This window comes from Balaenoptera physalus (assembly GCF_965194825.1).
Source record: "Balaenoptera physalus genome assembly, chromosome: 2".
Taxonomy (NCBI): Eukaryota; Metazoa; Chordata; class Mammalia; order Artiodactyla; family Balaenopteridae; genus Balaenoptera; species Balaenoptera physalus.
In genome coordinates, this window is record NC_138883.1 from 54,498,429 (window position 1) to 54,522,844 (window position 24,416).

A 24,416-nucleotide genomic window follows, 5' to 3' on the forward strand; every position below is an offset into this window, starting at 1 on the left:
CTGCATTGGCAGGCAGACTCTCAACCGCTGCGCCACCAGGAAAGCCCCTTATTTATCTTATAACTGGAAGTTTGTACCTTTTGACCACCTTCATCCAGTTCCCTCTCCTCCTACCCCGTCTATGGTAACCGCAATTTGATTTCTTTTTCTATAAGTTTGTTTGTATTTTGAAGTATAAATGACCTACCTACAATACTATGTTAGTTCCTGGTGCACAACATAGTGATTAGATATTCCTATACATTACAAAATGATCACCATGATAAGTCTAGTTACCATCTGTCAACATATGAAGATATTACATTATTATTGACTATATTTTCCATGCTGTACATTACATTCCTGTGGCTTATTTATATTGTAACTGTAAGTTTGTACCTCTTAATCTCCCTCACCTATTTCACTCATCTTCTCCTATCCCCCTCCCCTCTGGCAACCACCTGTTTGTTCTCTGTATCTGTGACTCTGTTTCTGTCTTGTTATGTCTGTTCATTTATCTTGTTTTCTAGATTCCACATATAAGTGAAATCATGCAGTATTTGTCTTTCTCTATCTGACTTAATTCACTTATCACATAATACCCTCTAGGTCTACCCATGTTGTCACAAATGGTAAGAAGCTGAAGATGGCACAGACAAATTTAAAGATATATCGTGTTCATGGATTGGAAGAACTAATATTATTAAAATGGCCAAAATCCCCAAAGTAATCTACAGATTCAATGCAATCCCTACCAAAATACCAGTGACATTTTTCACAGTATTAGAACAAATAATCTTAAAATTTGTATAGAAACACAACCCCGAATAGCCAAAACAATCTTAAGAAAGAAGAATAAGCTGGAGGTATCACACGCCCTGACTTTAAACTATACTACAAATCTACAGTATTCAAAACTGTATGGTGCTGGCACAAGAACAGACACATACCTCAACAGTTTCCAGTCCAAAGAGCAAAATCAACCAGATGCTCCACATCAGGGACCAGAAGGAATCCAGAGAATTGGCATCTCAGTCAGGACTTGTATCCCCTCCTTCTCTTGAAAATGGAAAGAAAGAAAAAGAAATAGGAAAAACAGAGAAGTCACTAGAAAAACTGAGCAAAAAGCAGAAGTTCAGAGCACGAATTTATTGAAGATAATAAGGAGAATGTAAGCTCCCCAACCCCCACCTCCCTCCCCATGCCAAAATCCTTGGATTTCCTAAAGTTAAACAATAAAGAGTATAGACTAATTTTATTTGACTGTTAAACAAAAGGGTAACCCCAGAAGGCTGGCAATATTTGAGAATATTTAGGATACACATGTTACTTTTATGCCACTTTTCTATCTTATAGTTCTGCAGTTGGTTATTGTTTTGAGGAATTCAAATATAAGACCTTATTTCTACCCCAGTAAGACCCATAACTATCCCATTTAAATTCTATTTGGTTTATTTAGTTCATTACTCAAGCTTTTAGAAGATATTTTGGATCCTAATTTTATCATATAATATACTCTCTACCCTAGAGTCATAGTGATGGCACATTTGATTAGCCTTTCTTTATCATTCTCATCAAAATCTTTAATAAAAGTGTTAAGTCTCACAAGGTTGGGGAAGAAAGAGCTGTCAAAATAACCACTAGTGGGTATCATTCAGCCAGTTGTTATTTTAGAAATTATACACATATCACCCCATGTTCTTAAATTTAAGAAGTTCTTGTCAAATGCCCATTAATACTGCTCTAGCATTTTCTTGATCTTCCCGATGAGTCACCCCATCAATTTAAAGATGTTTGAAATTTGTCTGAGACTCTTCTCTGCAGATAATGACTAACAGAAAGGAATCCTGAGCCAGGATTATTTTCCCTGTCAGCATGATGGTTCTAAACCACTTTACAGACTAAGATCAGAGTTTTCATTTAAAATGGTATGTTCTTGATCCCAAATAGACAAAGCAATCTTGAAAAGAAGAACACAGCTGGAGGCATCACACTCCCTGACTTCAAACTACATTACATAGTTATAGTAATCAAAACAGTAGGTATTGGCATAAAAACAGACACATAGATCAAGACACATAGAGAGAACCCAGAAATAAACCTACATACATACAGTAAATTAATTTACAGACAGTCTCTTCAATAAATGGTATTGGGAAAACTGGACAGCCACATACAAAAGAATGAAGCTGGACCACTGTCTAACACCATACACAACAATTAACTCAAATGGATTAAAGACCTGAAACCATAAAACTCCTAGAAGAAAACAAAGGCAGTAAGCTCCTTGACATCAGTCTTGATGATGATTTTTTTAATTTGACACCAAAAGCAAAGGCAACAAAAGCAAAAGTAACAAGTAGGATTACATCAAACTAAAAAGCTTCTGCACAGCAAAGGAAACCATCAACAAAATAAAAAGGTAACCTACAGCAAAAAAACAACCAATCCAAAAATGGTCAGAGGACCTTAATAGGCATTTTTTCAAAGAAGACATACAACTGGCCAACAGGCAACAAGATGCTCAATATGCCTAATAATCAGGGAAATGCAAATCAAAACCACAATGAGATATCGCCTTACACCTGTTAGAATGAATGGCAATTATCAAAAAGACAAAAAATAACAAGTGTTGGTAAAGATGTGGAGAAAAGGGAACCCTGTGCACTGTTGGTAGAAATGTGAATTGGTGCAACCACTATAGAAAGCAGTATAGAGATACCTCAAAAAATTAAAAATAGAACTACCATCTGATACAGCAATTCCATGGCTGGGTATTTAACCAAAGAAAAAAAGACTAACTCGAAAAGATATTTGTACCCCCATGTTCACTGCAGCATTATTTACAATAGCCAAGACATGGAAACAACTTAGGTGTCCATTGATGGATGAATGGATAAAGAAATTGTGGTATATATATATATACAATGGAATATTATTCAGGCTTAAAAAGAATGAAATCTTGCCATTTGTGACAACATGTATGGAGATGAAGGGCATTATGCTAAGTGAAGTAAGGCAGAGAGAGAGACACATAGGTTACGATCTCACTTGTATGTGGAATCTAAAAGAAAAAAACAAAAGCAAAAAAAAAAAAAAGCTCACAGATAGAGGACAGATTAGTGGTTGCCAGAGGTAAGGGTTGGGAGATGGGCAGATGGGCAAAGGGAGTCACAAGGTACAAACTTCTGGTTATAAAGTAAGTAATTCATGGGTATGTAAAGTACAGCATGGCGACTATACATAACAATACTGTAGTGTGTATTTGAAAGTTGCTGAGAGTAAATCTTAAAAGATCTTATCACAAGAAAAAAAATCAGTAGCTACGTATGGTGACAGATGTAACCTAGACCTATTGTCGTGATCATTTTGTAATATATACAAATGTCGAATCATTATGTTGTACACCTGAAACTAATATAATGTTGTATGTCAACTATACCTCAATAAAATAAATTTATTTATAAACTTACCATTAAATAAATCATATTAAACACAAAAAACACACAGAGAAATTATATCTTCTTAAAAATGCTCAGCAGTGCTTCCTCTTGCTTATCTCTAAGTTCATCTAGATATTTAGTCTCACAAGACCAGAACAGGTCACACTTGGAGCCAAAAGGATGCAAGGACGGCAAGCAAGCAGGGCAGTATCAGGCATTCTCCTTATGTAGGAGTACTCAAAACAATCCACCAGCCCAGGTGCTTGCCTTCCCCCAAATAACAGCTCAAGTGGAAGAGAATGTGAACCACATGGACGTGTGCAATAGTCATCCTGGGTTAGAAAGCCCATGTCCCAGACAGGAACTAACATTCATGAGCATAGCTTCCAGATCCCCCCCAAAAGATATACTGAGTTATTTAGGAAAGCCCAAAGTTTTGGCTTCACACCAGGAACCTTCCTGGCCTAGCAAAATTACCCCAATCAGGGTCATTTTTACCATAAACAATATTGCTAATTAGACAGTTGACATTCTACTTTATCAGGATTCCAGAGAAACATAATTAGAAAGTTAACCCAAGGTCACATTTACCCACAAAGAAAGAGAAAAGGTTTTGCTAACCTTTACACATTCTTTCTACAAAGCCTTTCCCAACTTCCTATTTAAAATACCTATGGGAGAATTCCCTGGCAGTCCAGTGGTTACGGCTCAGCGCTCTCACTGCCAGGGCCCTGGGTTCAATCCCTGGTCGGGGAAATAGGATCCTGCAAGCTGCACAGCACAGCCTAAACAAATAAATAAATAAATACCTATGAAATGACCAAAAAAAGACCAAAACTCATCAATACCAAAAACTAAGACTGATAGGTATTTCAATGCTGGAGTCTGAGAGACATCATACTTACTATGAGACAGATAGAATTTTGATGGAAAAAAGCACTTAAATTCTGCTTCATGAAACAGACTGCCTGAAAAGGAGTTAGAATATAATGCATACTTTACCACTGTCTGTTTCTGAAGTCAGGGATACAGGGTCTCCACCAACCCGAAATTTAGAAAATCATTCTTTTAAAAGGGCCAATCCATGAATTGACTCTCTTTCTTCCTTACTGTTGGGAGACAATTTTCAGTGGTCTCCTGTATTTCTGCATGTGTTGTAAAGAAGCATTGACAGCTTTTGCTCCAGACTATCTTTTCAAGGATATTTGTGTGGAAAACAGTTTAGAAAGACAGAAATGATGTCTCCCTCTAAAGCAGAAGGCAGATTTGTTTCCTGACCAGGATAGTAAAGGTAATGTTTTTAGTGAAATGTTTTAGCGAAAACTGACCTAGTGGACAGGGGATGTCAGGCACCGAACCTGCAGGGGGAAGGAAGCTAATGAGAAGTAAGTTGATTTGTATTGCAAATCCCAGAAGGTTTCAGGAATTAGAGGCTGCAGGTACATTTGAAGGCAAAGTGTGGAGTCGAGCTGAAAACAGGAGAAATGGTTGAAAGTCTATATTTTAACAAAATAGTTTCCTAGACCTCTTCCCCAGCCTAAGACTTGGGGATACCTATCAAAGCTAAGAGATTAGCTGCCATCTGAAAACAGGAGATTAATTGAACATTTTCAAAATGAAAGGTGACATCCCTAGCCCTCTTGCCCCGTTCCTCCCACAGAACACTAGCAGACAGGTTTCCCCTCTGCGCTGATTGTTCTCTGTTAGGTTCTCCTGATCCTTTACCATTCTCTGCCCTACCCTGGGAGGATAACCTCTATGGACTGCTTCACCTTGGCTTCCTTCGACTTTGGCTTTCATTTGGAATCAGCCAATGAGAGGAACCAGCAGAAGAACAAAAGGTGGAAGGAGAGAGGAGCTGGGCTATTTATTCTACATCCCCCACCCCCACGCTTTTTTGGCAGTGGCCACATTCCTCTGCTTTCAGACATTATAACTGTTGGGTGCACTCTCACACAGAGTTATAGATCTCTCCCAGCTCCAAAATGCTGTTCCTTCCCCTTGTCCCTTTAGGTCTAGGGGGGATAAACGCTTCTACCTGTTTTTTAGTCCTTGGGTATTTCACCATCCCTTGATGGTTATGTTGATAAATATTCCCCTTATTAAATTCTCTTCAAGAGACCCTTCTATTATTCCCTTCCATTACCCCATTGAGTGATTCATCTGTTTCTTACAGGCCCAAACAGATACATACCCCACGGAAATTTTGCAGGATGCCTCTACTGGACCTGAACTACCCCAAGATAAGACCTACAGATGTTTGTTCGTAAACAAAAGGAAACAATATGAACTAATGCCCAGAGCATGACAAAACTCAATGTGTTCCAGGAACTGTAAGTGTTACTAGTTGTTATGTGTGAAATGAGGAGTGATTAGAGAGGAGGCTTAAAAGCAGACAAATGCCAACTCACAGGGTACCTTTTAAGACACATCAAGGATCTTGGACTTTACCCTGTAGGCTCTTCGGCGATATTAAAGGATTTCAAATTTGAGTTTCGATCAATCAAGCTGGAGGCAATATGAAGGAAAATTCTGAGATGGGCAAGGCTGTAAAATGGGAAACATGATAGAGACAAACAACTGCAATAGTTTCAGTGAAAAATATTGAAGGCTATAACTCAAACAGTGGCAGAAGAATGTAGGAAATGGACAGGAGATTAGTGGCCATTTGGAACTGGGAGCCAGAAAAAGGAAATGAAGGGGAGGGGGGGGAAATCTAGAATGGCTTTAGGACCTGATTTAGCAGTGGATAAACAGTCTTTCAATGTGATAAAGAGCAGAGGAGAAGAGAATTTAAGATTGGGAGTTACTGAGGGGAAGCCTGGGGTGAAGGTAAGGAGGGGGATACAGAAGGGTGAGGGGAAGCAGATTGATGTAGTTCTATTATGAATATGTTGAATTTAAAATACCTGTGGGAAATCTAAGTGAAATCTAGTCACAGGGAAAGAGCCTCCCTTCAACCCACTGAACCTGGTCAGTGTGGAGGACACTAGACTCAGTTTGCCTCTCTCCTTAACCCTGGAATCCAGATCCAAAACCACAGAAAAAAAAGGCAGATAAAATTGCCCTTAACCTTAAAGCAGCAGACATGACCAGAATAAAAGGCTCCCAGTGCAGCCACCTATGTAACCACAAGATGGCATGAGAGATAAGCTAAGCAGAGCCCTAGTAAGACCTTCCTTCAATGGGCAAAGCTGTCACTTATGGTGTGGTACATTTTGTTTGTTTCTGTTAGCAAGGAAGAGATGAAATTCCATCATCCCTAATATATTTCCTAGGAATAATCTCAGCATGGGGAGGAGATGGAAGCAGCAGTACTAGAGTTAGACCGATTTGGAGCATTTCCCCAAAGACCAGGAAGGGGCTGGGATATTGTGGTTTCCTTTGAGTGGCAGGGATCTTCAAGTGACAGAATGAGGCCAAGATGCTTTCAAGATAGCCACTATTTAGAGAATGAGATATTTGACAGACTACAGTTGGAAGCAAGGATTGGGGAAATCAAACCATCCTCTGTTTACTTCATAATAATTTGAGACTCTTTAATAAACTGGTTCCATTTCTGTCTTTGACTTCAAGCAGGCTTCAGTGTAGTTTCTGTACCTATTAGTATGAACTGACAAAGAAGAACACAATACAGCTTATCAGGTCACATCATATTAAATCATAGACACCTCATTTCACTTTTAGCTATACTAAAATATTAATACTAGTTATAACAGGTATTATAGACATAGTTACTAACTGTTAATACCATCAGGTCTCTCATGTTACCCCAACCTCAGCCTACAACCAGCTAGACTATCCATATGAATAACTATTTCCTAAACTTCGGAGTCACCTAGGAATGCCCCCATCTCTGATACTCTAGTATCTCACATGCTTACCACCCAGCATTCCAGTTCTCTTATTTGCTTAACTCCCATTGTCTTCAAGCTCCTATTGTCTGTTGACCTCTCTAACCCTCCCAATAGCCCTCTTACCTTTATTTTTAATCCCATCCAACTAAAACAAAAAACATAGTCTATCATTTCAACAGCTCTCCTATCAAAAAACATAACTCCTTTGTGTTATTATCATTCTGCTATACCCACTCCAAAATAATCCCAGCCCTGGATTAATATTTTCTCTTACAAAATATGTTAGAAACAGAAATTGCCAATCCTGCAAACTGGTGTTACTTAAATCTTGACTCCAACTTTAGCTTGATTCTCAATACATTCCAGAAATCTCTCTGTTCTCTCAAGTCAGTTCTCTCATATTTTCCATTAACATCTGTTCCAAAATTTAACCACTCTTCTCACAGAGGAATTATATTGAAGATTAAACACTTCTATACCTCCTAGCTCTTTTAGCCAATGATCTCTTTTCCTACAACAAAGACAAAAATATAGGTCATGAGAAGGTTTTAACTTTAAGACTATTCCCTACCTAAAAAAACCCTCACACCTCTACCAACTGTTCCTTCCTTCCTTCCAGCTAGTTACTCTAAAAATAATATCCTTCCACTTGGACAAGGCTAATAATTCACCAACCTTTGCTTTAAGAAAATAATGATAATAGTAATAATAATAATAATAATAATAATCCCACCTAAGTCAAAGTCAAGTCTCTCCAACCCTGGGGGGGCTGTGGATTTTCCTGAACCCCAAATGTTCTAGTTAGGGTTCTCTCTCCTCCCCTTTACACATTTCTTAGCAATGAGGGGAGGGGAGAAATGTCTCTGTGGCTATTTTCAGGCACTCTCTTCCCAATCATTCCCTAATCTACTATAACTGAGCTTCTGCCCTACTAAATCTGTTGTCCTAAGGCCTCATTGTTAAATCTAAAGATTGCATTTTAGTCCTTATCACATTTGTCTTTTGGGAAGCATTTGACGTTAGAGAAAATGGTTCAAAATCACAAATCTATAATAATAAAAACTTCATTTACTGAGTACTTAATATATGCCAGACTCTGTGCTGCTTTATATATATCACTTTATTTAATCCTCACAATTATTATATTTCATAAATGAGGAAATGGAGATAAAGTAACTTGCCAATAGATACAGAGAGAGTTAGAGAAAGAACGGGGACTTGATATCAAAAGACAAAGACAAAAACAGAATCTTGAAAGCTGTGAAATAAGAGATTTGTCACATACAAGAGGTCCTCAATAACATTAACATCTGATTTTCATGAGAAACTATGGAGACCAGAAAGCAGTGGAATGCCATATTCAGAGAGGAAAAAGACTGTTTAAGAAGAATTCTATATCTGGCAAAACTATTTCAAAAATGAAGGAGAAAGTTAGACATTCCCAGGTAAACAAAAGCTGAGGGAGTTTGTCACTAGCAGATCTGCTCTATAAGGAATGCTAAAGGGAGTCCTTCAGGCTGAAATGAAGGGACACTAGATAGCAACTTGAAGCAAGAAGAAATCAAGAACTCAGACAAATGTAACAACAAAGGTGAACATAAAAGCCAGTATTATTGTATTTTTGGTTTTTAGGTCTTTTTTCCCTATATGATTTAAAAGACAAATACATAAAACAATAATCATAAATCTATGATAATGGGCATATGGTGTTAAATGATATAATTTGTGACAATAACAACATAAAAGAGGGGACAGAGCTTTATAGAAGCAGAATTGTGTATGCTACTGAAGCTAATTCGGTAACAATTCAAATTAGATTGTTACATATTTAGGTGGAAACAACCCAAATGTCAATGGAGAAATGGATAAACAGAATGTGATATATATTGAATACATACAGTGGAATATTACTCAGCCATAAAAAGGAATGAAATACTGAAACATGCTACAATGTGTATGAACCTCAAAAAAATTATGCTGAGCGAAGGAAGCCAGACACAAGTGGTCACATATTGTATGATTCCATTTATATGAAAAATCCAGAATAGGTAAATTTATAGAGACAGAAGGGGTGGGGAGAATAGGGAATGACATTGGTATGGGAGTCCCTTTGGGGGGTAATACAAATTTTTTGTAGGTGGTAGTTGTACACATTCTGAATGTACTAAATGCCATTAGATTGTATAATTTAAAATGGTTAGTTTTTTTTAATGGTTAATTCTAAGTTATGTGAATTTTGTCTTAATTTTTTAAAAAGAAAAAACAAGCCCTAATCATACAGAAACATGAAAATATTCACATTGTCCTATAATTATACACAAACACTAAAAAACAGGATATATAAAAGGAAAATATCAGCATGCATTGCACACAGTAAGGGTAAGTAATGTTTCAAAAACCTTTTTTAGTTATATGTATTTTTATATTTATTAGGTTACAATGTAAAACATATCTCTTACTGTGGGTTGCAACAAAAAAATTGAAAGCCATTGAAAATAAATTCTGGGACTTCCCTAGTGGTCCAGTGGCTAAGACTCCATGCTCCTGATGCAGGGGGCCCAGGTTCAATCCCTGGTCAGGGAACTAGATCCCACGTGCCACAACTAAGAGTTGGCATGGTGCAACTAATGATCCCGCATGCTGAGGACACCTTCAAGATGGCAGAGGAGTAACACGTGGAGATCACCTTTCTCCCCACAAATACATCAGAAATACATCTACATGAGGAACAACTCCTACAGAACACCTACTGAACGCTGGCAGAAGACCTCAGACTTCCCAAAAGGCAAGAAACTCCCCACATACCTGGGTAGGGCACAATAAAAAAAAAAGAGACAAAAGAATAGGGACGGGACCTGCACCTCTGGGATGTAGCTGTGAGGGAGCAAAAGTTTCCACACACTAGGAAGCCCCTTCACTGGCTGAGACAGGAGGTGGCGGGGGGAAGCTTTGGAGCCACGGAGGACAGTGCAACAACAGGGGTGCAAAGGGCAAAGTGGAGAGATTCCCGCACAGAGGATCAGTGCAGGCAAGCACTCACCAGCCAGAGAGGCTTGTCTGCTCACCCACTGGGGCGGGTGGGGGTTGGGAGCTGAGGGGTCAGATCCCAGGGAGAGGACTGGGGTTGGCTGCATTAACACAGCCTGAAGGGGACTAGTGCCCCACAGTTAGCCGGGACAGAATCCTGGAAAAAGTCTGGATCTGCCTAAGAGGCAAGAGACCATTGTTTCAGGGTACACGAGGACAGGAAATTCAGAGCACTGCCTAAAAGAGCTCCAGAGACGGGCGCAAGCCACAACTATCAGCGCTGACACCAGAGACGGGCATGAGATGCTAAGGCTGCCCCTGCAACCACCAAGAAGCCTGTGTGCGAGCACAGGTCACTATCCACACCTCCCCTCCCAGGAGCCTATTCAGCCTGCCACTGCCAGGGTCCCGTGATCCAGGGACAACTTCCCCAGGAGAACACACAGCGCGCCTCAGGCTGTTGCAACATCACACTGGCCTCTGCCGCGGCAGGCTCGCCCCGCATTCTGTACCCCTCCCTCCCCTCAGCCTGAGTGAGACAGAGCCCCCAAATCAGCTGCTCCTTTAACCTCGTCCTGTCTGAGTGAAGAACAGACACCGTCAGGTGACCTACATGCAAAGGTGGGGCCAAATGCAAAGCTGAACCCCAGGAGCTGTGCGAACAAAGAAGAGAAAGGGAAATTTCTCCCAGCAGCCTCAGGAGCAGTGGATTAAATCTCCACAATCAACTTGATGTACCCTGCATCTGTGGAATACCTGAAGAGACAACGAATCATTCCAAAATTGAGGCGGTGGACTTTGGGAGCAACTGTAGACTTGGGGTTTGCTTTCTGCATCTAATTTGTTCCTGGCTTTATGTTTATCTTAGTTTAGTATTTAGAGTTTATTACCATTGGTAGATTTCTTTATTGATTTGGCTGCTCTCTTCCTTCGTTTTTTGTTAATATATATATTTTTTCTTTTCCTTTTTCTCTTTTTCTGAGTGTGTATGTGGGTGCTTCTTTTTGTGATTTTGTCTGTAGAGCTTTGCTTTTACCATTTGTCCTAGGGTTCTGTCAGTCCGGTTTTTTTGGTTGGTTTTGTTTTGTTTTTGTATAGTTTTTAGCACTTTTATCATTGGTGGATTTGTTTTTTGGTTTGGTTGCTCTCTTCTTTCTTTCTTTTTTTTTCTTTTTTTTATTACTTTTTATTTTTAATAATTATTTTTTATTTTAATAACTTTATTTTATTTTAGTTTATTATTTTTTTTTCTTTCTTTCTTTCTTTTTTTCTCCCTTTTCCTCTGAGCTGTGTGGCTGACAGGGTCTTGGTGCTCCGGCCAGGTGCCAGGCCTGTGCCTCTAAGGTGGGAGAGCTGAGTTCGGGACATTGGTCTACCAGAGACCTCCCAGCTCCACGTAATATCAAACAGCGAAAGCTCTCCCAGAGATCTCCATCTCAAAGTTAAGACCCAGTTCCACTCAAAGACCAGCAAGCTACACTGCTGGACACCCTATGCCAAACAACTAGCAAGACAAGAACACAACCCAACACATTAGCAGAGAGGCTGCCTAAAATCATAATAAGGTCACAGACACCACAAAACACACCACTGGACGCAGTCCTGTTCACCACAAAGACAAGATCCAGCCTCATCCACCAGAACACAGGCACTAGGCCCCTCCATCAGGAAGTGTACACAACCCACTGAACCAACCTTAGCCACTGGGGGCAGACACCAAAAACAACAGGAACTACGAACCTGCAGCCTGCAAAAAGGACACCCCCAAACACAGTAAGTGAAGCAAAATGAGAACACAGAGAAACACACAGCAGATGAAGGAGCAAGGTAAAAACCCAACAGACCAAACAAATGAAGAGGAAATAGACAGTTTACCTGAAAAAGAATTCAGAGCAATGATAGTAAAGATATCCAAAATCTTGGAAATAGAATGGAGAAAATACAAGAAACATTTAACAAAGACCAAGAAGAACTAAAGAGCAAACAATGATGAACAACACAATAAATGAAATTAAAAATTCTCTAGAAGGAATCAATAGCAGAATAATGGAGGCAGAAAAACGGATAAGTGACCTGGAAGATAAAATAGTGGAAATAACTACTGCAGAGAAGAATAAAGAAAAAAGAATGAAAAGAATTGAGGACAGTCTTAGAGACCTCCGGGACAACATTAAATGCACCAACATTCGAATTATAGGGGTCCCAGGAGAGGAAGAGAAAAAGAAAGGGACTGAGAAAATATTTGAAGAGATTGTAGTTGAAAACTTCCCTAATATGGGAAAGGAAATAGTCAATCAAGTCCAGGAAGCTGAGAGAGTCCCATACAGGATAAATCCAAAGAGAAACATGCCAAGACACACATTAAGCAAACTATCAAAAATTAAATACAAAGAAAAAATATTAAAAGCAGCAAGGAAAAAGCAATGAATAACATACAAGGGAATCCCCATGAGCTTAACAGATGATCTTTCAGCAGAAACTCTGCAGGCCGGAAGGGAGTGGCAGGATATATTTAAAGTGATGAAAGGGAAAAACCTACAACCAAGATTACTCTACCCAGCAAGGATCTCATTCAGATTTGACAGAGAAATCAAAAGCTTTTAAGACAAGCAAAAGCTAAGAGAATTCAGCACCACCAAACCAGCTTTACAACAAATGCTAAAGGAACTTCTCTAGGCAGGAAATACAAGAGAAGGAAAAGACCTACAATAACAAACCGAAAACAATTAACAAAATGGTAATAGGAACATACATATCGATAATTACCTTAAATGTAAATGGATTAAATGCTCCAACCAAAAGACATAGACTGGCTGAATGGATACAAAAACAAGACCCATATATATGCTGTCTACAAGAGACCCACTTCAGACCTAGGAACACATACAGACTGAAAGTGAGGGGATGGAGAAAGATATTCCATGCAAATGGAAATCAAAAGAAAGCTGCAGTATCAATTCTCATATCAGACAAAATAGACTTTGAAATAGAGACTATTACAAGAGACAAAGAAGGACACTACATAATGATCAAGGGATCAATCCAAGAAGAAGATAAAACAATTTATGCAATTTATGTAAATATTTATGCACCCAACATAGTAGCACCTCAGTACATAAGGCAAATGCTAGCAGTCATAAAAGGGGAAATCGACAGAAACACAATCATAGTAGGGGACTTTAACACCTCACTCTCACCAATGGACAGATCATCCAAAAGGAAATAAATAAGGAAACACAAGCTTTAAAGCATACATTAAACAAGATGGACTTAATTGATATTTATAGGACATTCCATCCAAAAACAACAGAATACACTTTCTTCTCAAGTGCTCATGGAACATTCTCCAGGATACATCATATACTGGGTTACAAACCAAGCCTTGGTAAATTTAAGAAAATTGAAACTGTATCAAGTATCTTTTCCGACCACAATGCTATGAGACTAGATATCAATTACAGGAAAAAATCTGTCAAAAATACAAACACATGGAGCCTAAACAATACACTACTTAATAACCAAGAGATCACTGAAGAAATCAAAGAGGAAATCAAAAAATACATAGAAACAAATGACAAAGAAAACACGATGACCCAAAACCTAAGGGATGCAGCAAAGAGTTCTAAGAGGGAAGTTTATAGCAATACAAACCTACCTCAAGAAACAACAAGCATCTCAAATAAACAACCAAACCTTACACCTAAAGCAAGTAGAGAAAGAAGAACAATAAAACACTGAAGTTAGCAGAAGGAAAGAAGTCATAAAGATCAGAGAAGAAATAAATGAAAAAGAAATGAAGTAAACAATAGCAAAGATCAATAAAACTAAAGCCTGGTTCTTTGAGACAATAAACAAAGTTGATAAACCATTAGCCAGACTCATCAAGAAAAAAAGGGAGAAGACTCAAATCAATAGACTTAGCAATGAAAAAGGAGAAGTAACAACTGACACTGCAGAAATACAAAGGATCATGAGAGATTACTATAAGCAACTATATGCCAATAAAATAGACAACCTGGAAGAAATGGACGAATTCTTAGAAAAGCACAACCTGCTGAAACTGAGCCAGGAAGAAATAGAAAATATAAACAGAGCAATCACAAGCACTGAAATTGAGACTGTGATTAAAAATCTTCCAACAAACAAAAGCCCAAAACCAGATGGCTTCACAGGCTAATTCTATCAAACATTTAGAGAAGAGCTAACACCTAGCCTTCTCAAACTCTTCCGAAATATAGCAGAGGGAGGAACACTTCCAAACTCATTTACGAGGTCACCATCACCCTGATACCAAAATCAGACAAAGATGTCACAAAGAAAGAAAACTACAGGCCAATATCACTGATGAACGTAGATGCAAAAATCCTCAACAAAATACTAGCACACAGAATCCAACAGCACATTAAAAGGATCATACACCATGATCAAGTGGGGTTTATCCCAGGAATGCAAGGATTCTTCAATATATGCAAATCAATCAATGTGATACACCATATTAACAACTTGAAGGAGAAAAACCATATGATCACCTCAATAGATGCAGAAAAAGCTTTCAACAAAACTCAACACCCATTTATGATAAAAACCCTCCAGAAAGTAGGCATAGAGGGAACTTACCTCAACATAATAAAGGCCATATATGACAAACCTACAGCCAACATCATTCTCAATGGTGAAAAACTGAAACCATTTCCACTAAGATCAGGAACAAGACAAGGTTGTCCACTCTCACCACTATTATTCCACATAGTTTTGGAAGTTTTAGCCACAGCAATCAGAGAAGAACAAGAAATAAAAGGAATTCATATCAGAAAAAAAGAAGCAAAGCTGTCACTGTGTGCAGATGACATGACATTATACATGGAAAATCCTAAAGATGCTACCAGAAAACTTCTAGAGCTAATCAACGAATTTGGTAAAGTAGGAGGAAACAAAATTCATGCACAGAAATCTGTTGCATTCCTATACACAAATGATGAAAATTCTGAAAGAGAAATTAGGGAAACACTGCCATTTACCATTGCAACAAAAAGAATAAAATACCTAGGAATAAACCTACCTAAGGAGACAAAAGACCTGTATGCAGAAAACTAAAAGAAACTGATGAAAGAAATTAAAGATGATACAAACAGATGGAGAGATATATCATGTTCTTGGATTGGAAGAATCAACATTGTGAAAATGACTATGCTACCCAAAGCAATCTACAGATTCAATGCAATCCCTATCAAACTACCACTGGCATTTTTCACAGAAGTAGAACAAAAAATTTCACAATTTGTATGGAAACACAAAACATCCCGAACAGCCAAAGCAATCTTCAGAAAGAAAAACGGAGCTGGAGGAATCAGGCTCCCGGCTTCAGACTATATTACAAAGCTACAGTAATCAAGACAGTATGGTACTGCCACAAAAACAGAAATATAGATCAATGGAACAGGATAGAAAGCCCAGAGATAAACCCACACACGTATGGTCACCTTATTTTTGATAAAGGAGGCAAGCATATACAATGGAGAAAAGACAACCTCTTCAATAAGTGGTGCTGGGAAAACTGGACAGCTACATGTAAAAGAATGAAATTAGAACACTCTCTAACACCATACACAAAAATAAACTCAGAATGGATTAAAGACCTAAATGTAAGGCCAGACACTATCAAACTCTCAGAGGAAAACATCGGCAGAACACTATGACATAAATCACAGCAAGATCCTTTTTGACCCACCTCCTAGAGAAATGGAAATAAAAATAAAAATTAAAAAATGGGACCTAATGAAACTTCAAAGCTTTTGCACAGCAAAGAAAACCATAAACAAGACGAAAAGACAACCCTCAGAATGGGAGAAAATATTTGCAAATGAAGCAACTGACAGAGGATTAATCTCCAAAATTTACAAGCAGCTCATGCAACTCAATATCAGAAAAGAAACAACCCAATCCAAAAATGGGCAGAAGACCTAAATAGACATTTCTCCAAAGAAGATATACAGATTGCAAACAAACACATGAAAGAATGCTCAACATCACTAATCATTAGAGAAATGCAAAGCAAAACTACAATGAGGTATCACCTCACACCAGTCACAATGGCCATCATCAAAAGATCTACAAACATAAATGCTGGAGAGGGTGTGGAGAAAAGGGAACCCTCTTGCACTGTTGGTGGGAATGTAAATTGATACAGCCACTATGGAGAACAGTATGGGGGTTCCTTAAAGAACTAAAAATAGAATTACCATATGACCCAGCAATCCCACTACTGGGCATATACCCTGAGAAAACCATAATTCAAAAAGAGTCGCGTAGCACAATGTTCATTGCAGCTCTATTCACAATAGCCAGGACATGGAAGCGACCTAAGTGTCCATCGACAGGTGAATGGATAAAGAAGATGTGGCATATATATACAATGGAATATTAGCCATAAAAAGAAACAAAACTGAGTTGTTTGTAGTGAGGTGGACAGACCTAGAGTCTGTCATACAGAGTGAAGTAAGTCAGAAAGAGAAAAACAAATACCATATGCTAACACATATATATGGAATCTAAAAAAAAAAAAAAAGGTTCTGAAGAACCTAGGGGCAGGACAGGAATAAAGATGCAGACATAAAGAATGGACTTGAGGACACGGGGAGGGGGAAGGGTAAGCTGGGATGTAGTGAGAGAGTGGCATGGACTTATAAATACCACAAAATGTAAAACAGATAGCTAGTGGGAAGCAGTCTCAGAGCACACGGAGATCAGCTCAGTGCTTTGTGACCACCTAGAGGGGTGGGATAGGGAGGGTGGGAGGGAGATGCAAGAGGGAGGAGATATGGGGATATATGTATATGTATAGCTGATTGTTATAAAGCAGAAACTAACACACCATTGTAAAGCAATTATACTCCAATAAAGATGTTAAAGAAAAAAAGAAACAGAAAAAAAACAAAAAAAGAGATCCCACATGCTACAACTAAGACCTGGCACAGCCAAATAAATAAATAAATAAATATGTTATTTTAAAAAGGAAAAGAAATTTCTGTTATGACCTTTTAACTATCCTCCTATGATAGGCATGGAAGTGTGCAATTCTAATCTCCTTTCATGAAAGAGTGTCATGGCTCTATGAAGAGTACAGCTATCTGACAGACTTTAACTGCATGGACTTCAGGATCTAATAAAGCCTTTGACTTCAATAAATGGTGCTGAGAAAACTGGACAGCCACGTACGAAAGAGTGAAATTGGAAGTCCTAGCCACTGCAATAGAGAAGAAAAAGAAATAAAAGGAATTCAAATTGGAAAAGAAGTAAAACTGTCACTGTTTGCAGAAACATGATACTACACACAGAACTCCTAAAGAGGCTACCAGGAAACTACTAGAGCTCATTGATGAATTCAGTACAGTTGCAGAATACAAAATTAATACACAGAAGTCTGTTGCATTTCTATACACTGACAACAAAATATCAGAAAGAGAAATTAAGAAAACAATCTCATCCACCATCGCAACAAAAAGAATAAAATACCTAGGAATAAATCTACTTAAGGAGGCAAAAGACCTGTATGCAGAAAACTATAAGATACTGATGAAAGAAATCAAAGATGACACAAACAGATGGAGGATATACCATGTTCTTGGATTGCAAGAATCAATATTGTGAAAATGACTATATTAACCAAAGCAATCTACAGATTCAATGCAATCCCTATCAAATTACCACTGGCATTTTTCACAGAACTAAAACAAAAAATTTTACAATTTGTATGGAAACACAAAAGACCCCGAATAGCCAAAGCAATCTTGAGAAAGAAAAACAGAGATGGAGGAATCAGACTCCCTGACTTCAGACTATACTACAAAGCTACGGTAATCAAGACAGTATCATACTGGCACACAAAACAGAAATATAGATCAATGGAACAGGATAGAAAGCCCAGAGATAAACCCACGCACCTATGGTCACCTTATCTATGACAAAGGAGGCAAAAATATATAATGGAGAAAAGACAGCCTCTTCAATAAGTCATGCTGGTTAAACTGGACAGCTACATGTAAAAGAATGAAATTAGAACACTCTCTAACACCATACACAAAAATAAACTCAAAATGGATTAAAGACCTAAATGCAAGACCGGATACTATAAAACTCTTAGAGGAAAATATAGGCAGGACACTCTGTGACATAAATCACAGCAAGATCTTTTTTGACCCACCTCCTAGAGTAATAAAAATAAAAACAAAAATAAACAAATAGGACTTAATGAAACTTAAAAGCTTTTGCACAGCAAAGGAAACCATAAATGAGACAAAAAGACAACCCTCAGAACAGGAGAAAATATTTGCCAATGAAGCAACTTACCTAAACAGACACTACTACAAAGAAGACATATGGATGGCCAACAGACACAAGAAAAGATGTTCAACATCACTAATTATTAGAGAAATGCAAATCAAAACTACAATGAGTATCACCTCACACCAGTCAGAACGGCCATCATCAAAAAGTCTACAAACAATAAATGCTGGAGAGGGTGTGGAGAAAGGGGAACGCTCCCACATTGTTGGAGGAAATGTAAATTGGTACAGCCAATATAGAGAACAGTATGGGGGTTCCTTAAAAAACTAAAACTAGAGTTAGTATATGGTCCTGCAATCCCACTGCTGGGCATATATCTGGAGAAAACCATAATCCCAAAAGGTACATGCACCCCAATGTTCACTGCAGCACTATTTACAATAGCCAAGATATGGAAGCAACAAAAATGTCCATTCACAGATGAATGGATAAAGAAGATGTGGCACATATATACGATGAAGTATTGTTCAGCCATAAAAGAGAATGAAATAATGCCATTTTCAGAAACATGGATGGACCTAGAGATTATCACACTAAGTGAAGTAAACCAGACAGAGAAAGACATATATCATATGATATTGCTTATATGTGGAATTTAAAAAAAGATATAAATGAACTTATATATAAAACAGAAATAGACCCACAGACATAGAAAACAAACTTATGGTTACCAAAGGGGAAGGGGGGGAGGGCTAAATTAGGAGTTTGTAATTAACATATACATACTACTATATATAAAGTAGATAACCAACAAGGACCTACTGTATAGCACAGGGAACTATACCGAATATTTTGTAATAACCAATAAGGGAAAAGAATCTGAATAATCTTATATAATATATAAGAATATGTATATATACAAATATATATATGTCTGAATCACTTTGCTATACACCTAAAACTAACACACACACACACACACACACACACACACAAATGAAATCGGACCACTATCTTACACCATATACAAAAATTCACTCAAAATGGTGAAAGACCTGAAAAGAATGGTTAAAGAACATAAGACCTGAAACCATAAAACTTCTAAAAGAAAACACAGGCAGTAAGTTCCTTGACATTGTTCTTGACAATGATTTTTTGGATTTGACACCAAAAGCAAAGGCAACAAAAGGAAAAATAAACAAGTGGAACTAGATCAAACTAAAAAGCTTTTGCACAGCAAAGGAAACAATCAACAAAATGAAAAAGCAACCTACAGAATGGGAGAAAATACTTGTAAATCATAAACCTGATAAGGGGTTAACATCCAAAATAAATGAAGAACTCATAGCTCAATAGCAAAACAAATATGATTTTTAAATCGGCAGAGAAACTGAATAGACGTTTTTCTAAAGAAGACATACAAATGGCCGACAGGTATAGGAAAAGGTGCCCAACATCACTAATCCTTAGGGAAATGTAAATCAAAACCACAGTGAGCTACCACCTCACACCTGTTAGAAATGTTGTCATGGGACTTCCCTGGCGGTCCAATGGTTAAGACTCTGAGCTTCCACTGCAGGGGCCTCGGGTTTGGTCCCTGGTCAGGGAATTAAGATCCCACAAGCGGCACACCAGAGGTAAGTGTTGAGAAGGATATGGAGAAAGGACAACCCTTGTGCGCCCCTGGAGGGAATGTAAATTGGTGCAGCCACTACAGAAAACAGTATGGAGATTCCTCAAAAAATTAAAAATAGAACTACTATATAATCCAGCAATTCCACTGTTGGGTATTTAACCAAATAAAAAAAGACTAAGATATTTGTACCCCCATGTTCACTGCAGCATTATTTACAAAACGCAAGACATGGAAAGAACCTAAGTGTCCACTGATGGATGAATGAATAAAGAAAATGTGGTGTATATATATATAATGGAATATTATTCAGCTGTAAAAGAGAAGGAAATCTTGCCTTTGCAACAACATGGATGGAGCTGGAGAGCATTATGCTAAGTGAAATAGGTCAGACAGAGAAAGACAAATACTGTATGATCTCACAATTAATAGTGAAATTAAACAACAACTAAACTCATAGATACAAAGAACAGATTGGTGGTTGCCAGAGGTGTGGGTTGGGTTTGGACAGGTGGAAGAAGGTGGTCAAAATGTATAAACTTTCTGTTATAAAATAAAGAAGTCTTGTGGGTATAATTTACAACATTATGGCTACAGTTAAAAATATTGAACTGTATATTTGAAAGTTGCTAAAAGGGTAGATCTTATAAGTTCTCATCACAAGAAAAACAAAATTGTATCTATGTGTAGTAATGGACGTTAACTAGACATAGTGTGGTGATCATTTCACAATACATACATATTCAAATCATTTTGTTGTATACTTGAAACTAATACAATGTTATATGTCAATTATATCTCAGCTAAAAAAAATTTTTAAGCCTTTGAGCCAAGGCATGTTCTTCCGATCTCCAGAATGATGGATTTCAGGGCCTGCTACTTCTGCCCACTGCGGGAGTCCTCTGACGGGCTACCCCAAAACTCCCTACTGCATTAGCCAACACTCTGTCAATTTGTATTGCAATCTTTGGCTCCCTCTGCCCAATTCTGCTTCCTTCTCCCTTTTTCTTTCACAAATGTATGATTTGCATCAAAGCCTGAAGATTTACCAGGCCCAATTCTTCTTCCACCCCTTTAAACTTTCACAGGCCTTATCTCCCAATAAATCTCTTATACTCCTAACTGCATCTCACCATCAGCTTCCTGCAGGACCCAAACTGATACATCTTCATAGCACTTATTACAATTTGTAACGGTATGTTTATATATGTTTGTGTGTTTGTATACTGTCTCTATCACAAAATAATCTCGTTGGCAGGCTTTTCTACTGAAGGTTCCTCCTCTAAAAAGCCTCGATAACCTCACTGTTGACTCCATCCTCATTCCTCCTCTAAGTCCAGAGAGGACGTAGTGGTTGCACAGTTTTGTCTTACATTGGGAACACAGCTGAGAGAGTGAGAGGTGACTAAAATCCTAATTCAGGGCTACATTTTCCAAACGTAGGATTTCTCAACCTTGGCATTATTGACATTTTAGATTTGATAATTCTTTGCAGTGGAAGAGCTGTCTTGTGCATTATAGGATGTTTCGTAGCATTCCTGTCCTCTACTCACTAGCTGCCAGTGGCACCCTTCTCAGTTGTGACATTTATATTTCCAGACATTGTCAAATGTCCCCTGGGGTGCAAAATCATCCCTGGTTGAGAACCACTAGCCTTGATGAAAGAGCATCTTTTTTATAATTCTCCTCAAAATGCTATATGGTCAATTAGTACCCCTGCTGGAACTTACCATGGTCCTAGGAATATTCTTCCAGGCTAAGCAGACCCAGATCTCTTGGCAGCAACTCCCACACAACATGAGGATTCCAGTCTTCTCCTCCTATGTCTGTCTTCTGGACCCTAAGTGGGTCTGTATGTGTTCCCAGGAGTTGCAGATTTAGGACAGGTTACCCCAGGTGCCTGGCTGTGACGATAAGAAGCTCATCTGCTTGTCTCCTGGCAGACACAAACTTAGAGGATCCATCCAGGGCAGCATGTTGATGTCCCATTGGACAGATGAACATTATCCCTTGGCCTGTACGTCTTTTCATTGCACTTTTTATCCACAAACTGTTATCCAGTTTTCCTTGGAAAATTATTAGTCACCTTTTGTAAATTTCTGTTGCTGTTCACCCTGGAGCATGCTAGATCCTAGTTATTTCTCACATGAGAAGTGCCTAATTAAAAAAATTAAAGTCTGTAATTCTGAGGGTCTGCCCTTAATATTTCAAGGTTCCTGTTTTGGCTGAATGTGTGAGCCATGGCTATCTCCATCATCAGGAACAGAAACCTTTCATACCTCTATTTCAGATACTTTGAAGTATGAATGCCTGTCTTTTCAAAGTCCCTCTATCTCACAAAGTGTATTTCATACACGACACTAAACATATATTTTAAGTCTGGTTTTTCCCATAAATTTGGTGCAAATCCATGTCCGGCCATTTTCTCATTATGCTGCACAGACAGAAACTCCATTTGATCTATGATTTGCTTCCCTCCTCCCACCCCCAACTGGTTTCTTTTCCTTACTTGCATTCATTTGATGTTTTAAATTTATATTTTAGATTCTGAATATTCGGTGAGCACAAGACTTAGTGGATACAAGATTTAGAAGAGGGAATCGCAGAAGTCACTTTAAAAAAATTAATCCATCAGTCCAGTCTTAACGGACAAATGCGATACATGACTCCAGGATGTTGAGAATTTTCTTGGATGAGGCAAAAAATAAACTCTCCTGTCCTAAATGCTGACTTGCTGGGGGAGGGGGGCGGAGTCCATGAACAGAAGATGCAGGATTGGAGCTGAAAGGGATTTAAGGCTGAAAACATTAGTTACTCCTCTGGCTCCTCCTCCGCCAAGACTGAAACAAGACACCCTACACAATGCTTCCAGCCAGCAACCGCGTCGTGCCGGGGCTCTGAGGCGAAGGATACACAGTACTTCGCGGTGGTTAGTCAGAGTAGAGCATCACTGGGAGTAGCCTAAGGCAGGGATAAGTCTAAACGCGACTGTCACGAACTGCATCGCAACCCAGAGTAGTATTCGAGATGATCAGGTTTAAAAAAAAAAAAAAAATCACACTTCCTGGGGGAATAGCTCAAACTAAACATCCCATTCCAAGTATAACTTTGCATTCAGTCCATTATCCCCTAAGAACAAAACGTTCCTTCTCGGCCTCAAATATCTGACGGTCTGAGAAAACTAAAAGCTCTCTCAAACGTATTCACCAAGCTGTTTCCTCACACTAGGAAGGAACCGCTAACCAAAAGCTGTTAGCCTTCACACATAGAGCAGGAGGGTAGCCGGGAAGGGCCAAACTTCTTAAACTGCAGTAGCGCGAGGGCGCGCAGGCGACGTCTGACGTAGGCCTTCCTGCCTCAGAGCATTTCGGGAGGAGCGGCGGAACGTGGGGCTGGCGCACCTCTGAAGAAGAAACGAAGTCCGAGGACGACTATAGGTGCGTGCCCAGTACCCGCGGCAGCTTGGGGTTGCCCAGTTTTTATGGAAATAGCATTGCTCACGCGGAGCGGGGACCGCCCCCAGTTTTCGAGTCCCAGTGAGACGCACGGTGACGCAGTTCCTGGGCGCGCCAATCCCGGGCTGGCTGGGAGGGCGGGCTCTTCAAATTTGAATTCCCAAGCTGTTTAGGTGTTAGGGAACCTCACCGAGAAAGTGAGCGTCACCTGGGGCTAGGCCGCTGCGAGCTGGGGCCGACTTGGGCCAGAGGCGCGAGTCTTGGGGCGCCCAGGTACCCCGCTCCAGCACGAAGCCGAGCCCAGATTGCAGCCGTCTCGCCATGCCAGGCCCTTCACCCAAGGTACGGCCACCCCGCCCCTCTTCTCTCGCCTCCTGCCTCCGGTCCTTTCTGGCGCCGCGAGTCTCAGCACTTAAGCATTCCGGGCTCTCGCGGACTTTTGTACATTTCTAGCTTTGGCTGTGGTATCACAACTACTCATTCATTCGGTGTGTATTTGTTGCGTGTCTACTGTAGTTATCAAGAGAGTAGACTACTTTCCTTCAGATTCGTTTCGATGGTGAGCGCTCCGGGCTTTTCGTCTAAAATCACTTCTAGAAAAAAAAAATTTTTTTTTAGAAGATTACCAAGTAGGAGAATTGTGTGCGTCACTGCCCGATTCTTCACCTTGGAACCCAGCATCCACAGAGCTAAAGAAACAATTGATCCATCCAGCTTTTTCTTCTGATAAATTACATAT

At 39.1% G+C, this 24,416-nt stretch overlaps 1 protein-coding gene across 3 annotated transcripts in view; it reads left to right on the forward strand.

The window, feature by feature from the left end:
- The first annotated feature begins 21,955 nt into the window (after positions 1–21,955).
- MIS18BP1 (MIS18 binding protein 1) overlaps positions 21,956–24,416 on the forward strand; it is a 64,324-nt gene continuing 61,863 nt past the window's right edge. Inside the window, exon 1 of one of the 3 annotated variants that reach the window (XM_082452079.1) lies at positions 21,956–23,659. The gene's annotated coding sequence lies outside the window, so the exon portion shown is untranslated. Of the gene's footprint in view, positions 23,660–23,699; positions 24,020–24,416 lie in introns of those variants that run through there. The other 2 variants (XM_082452078.1, XM_082452080.1) reach the window with 2 other exon arrangements.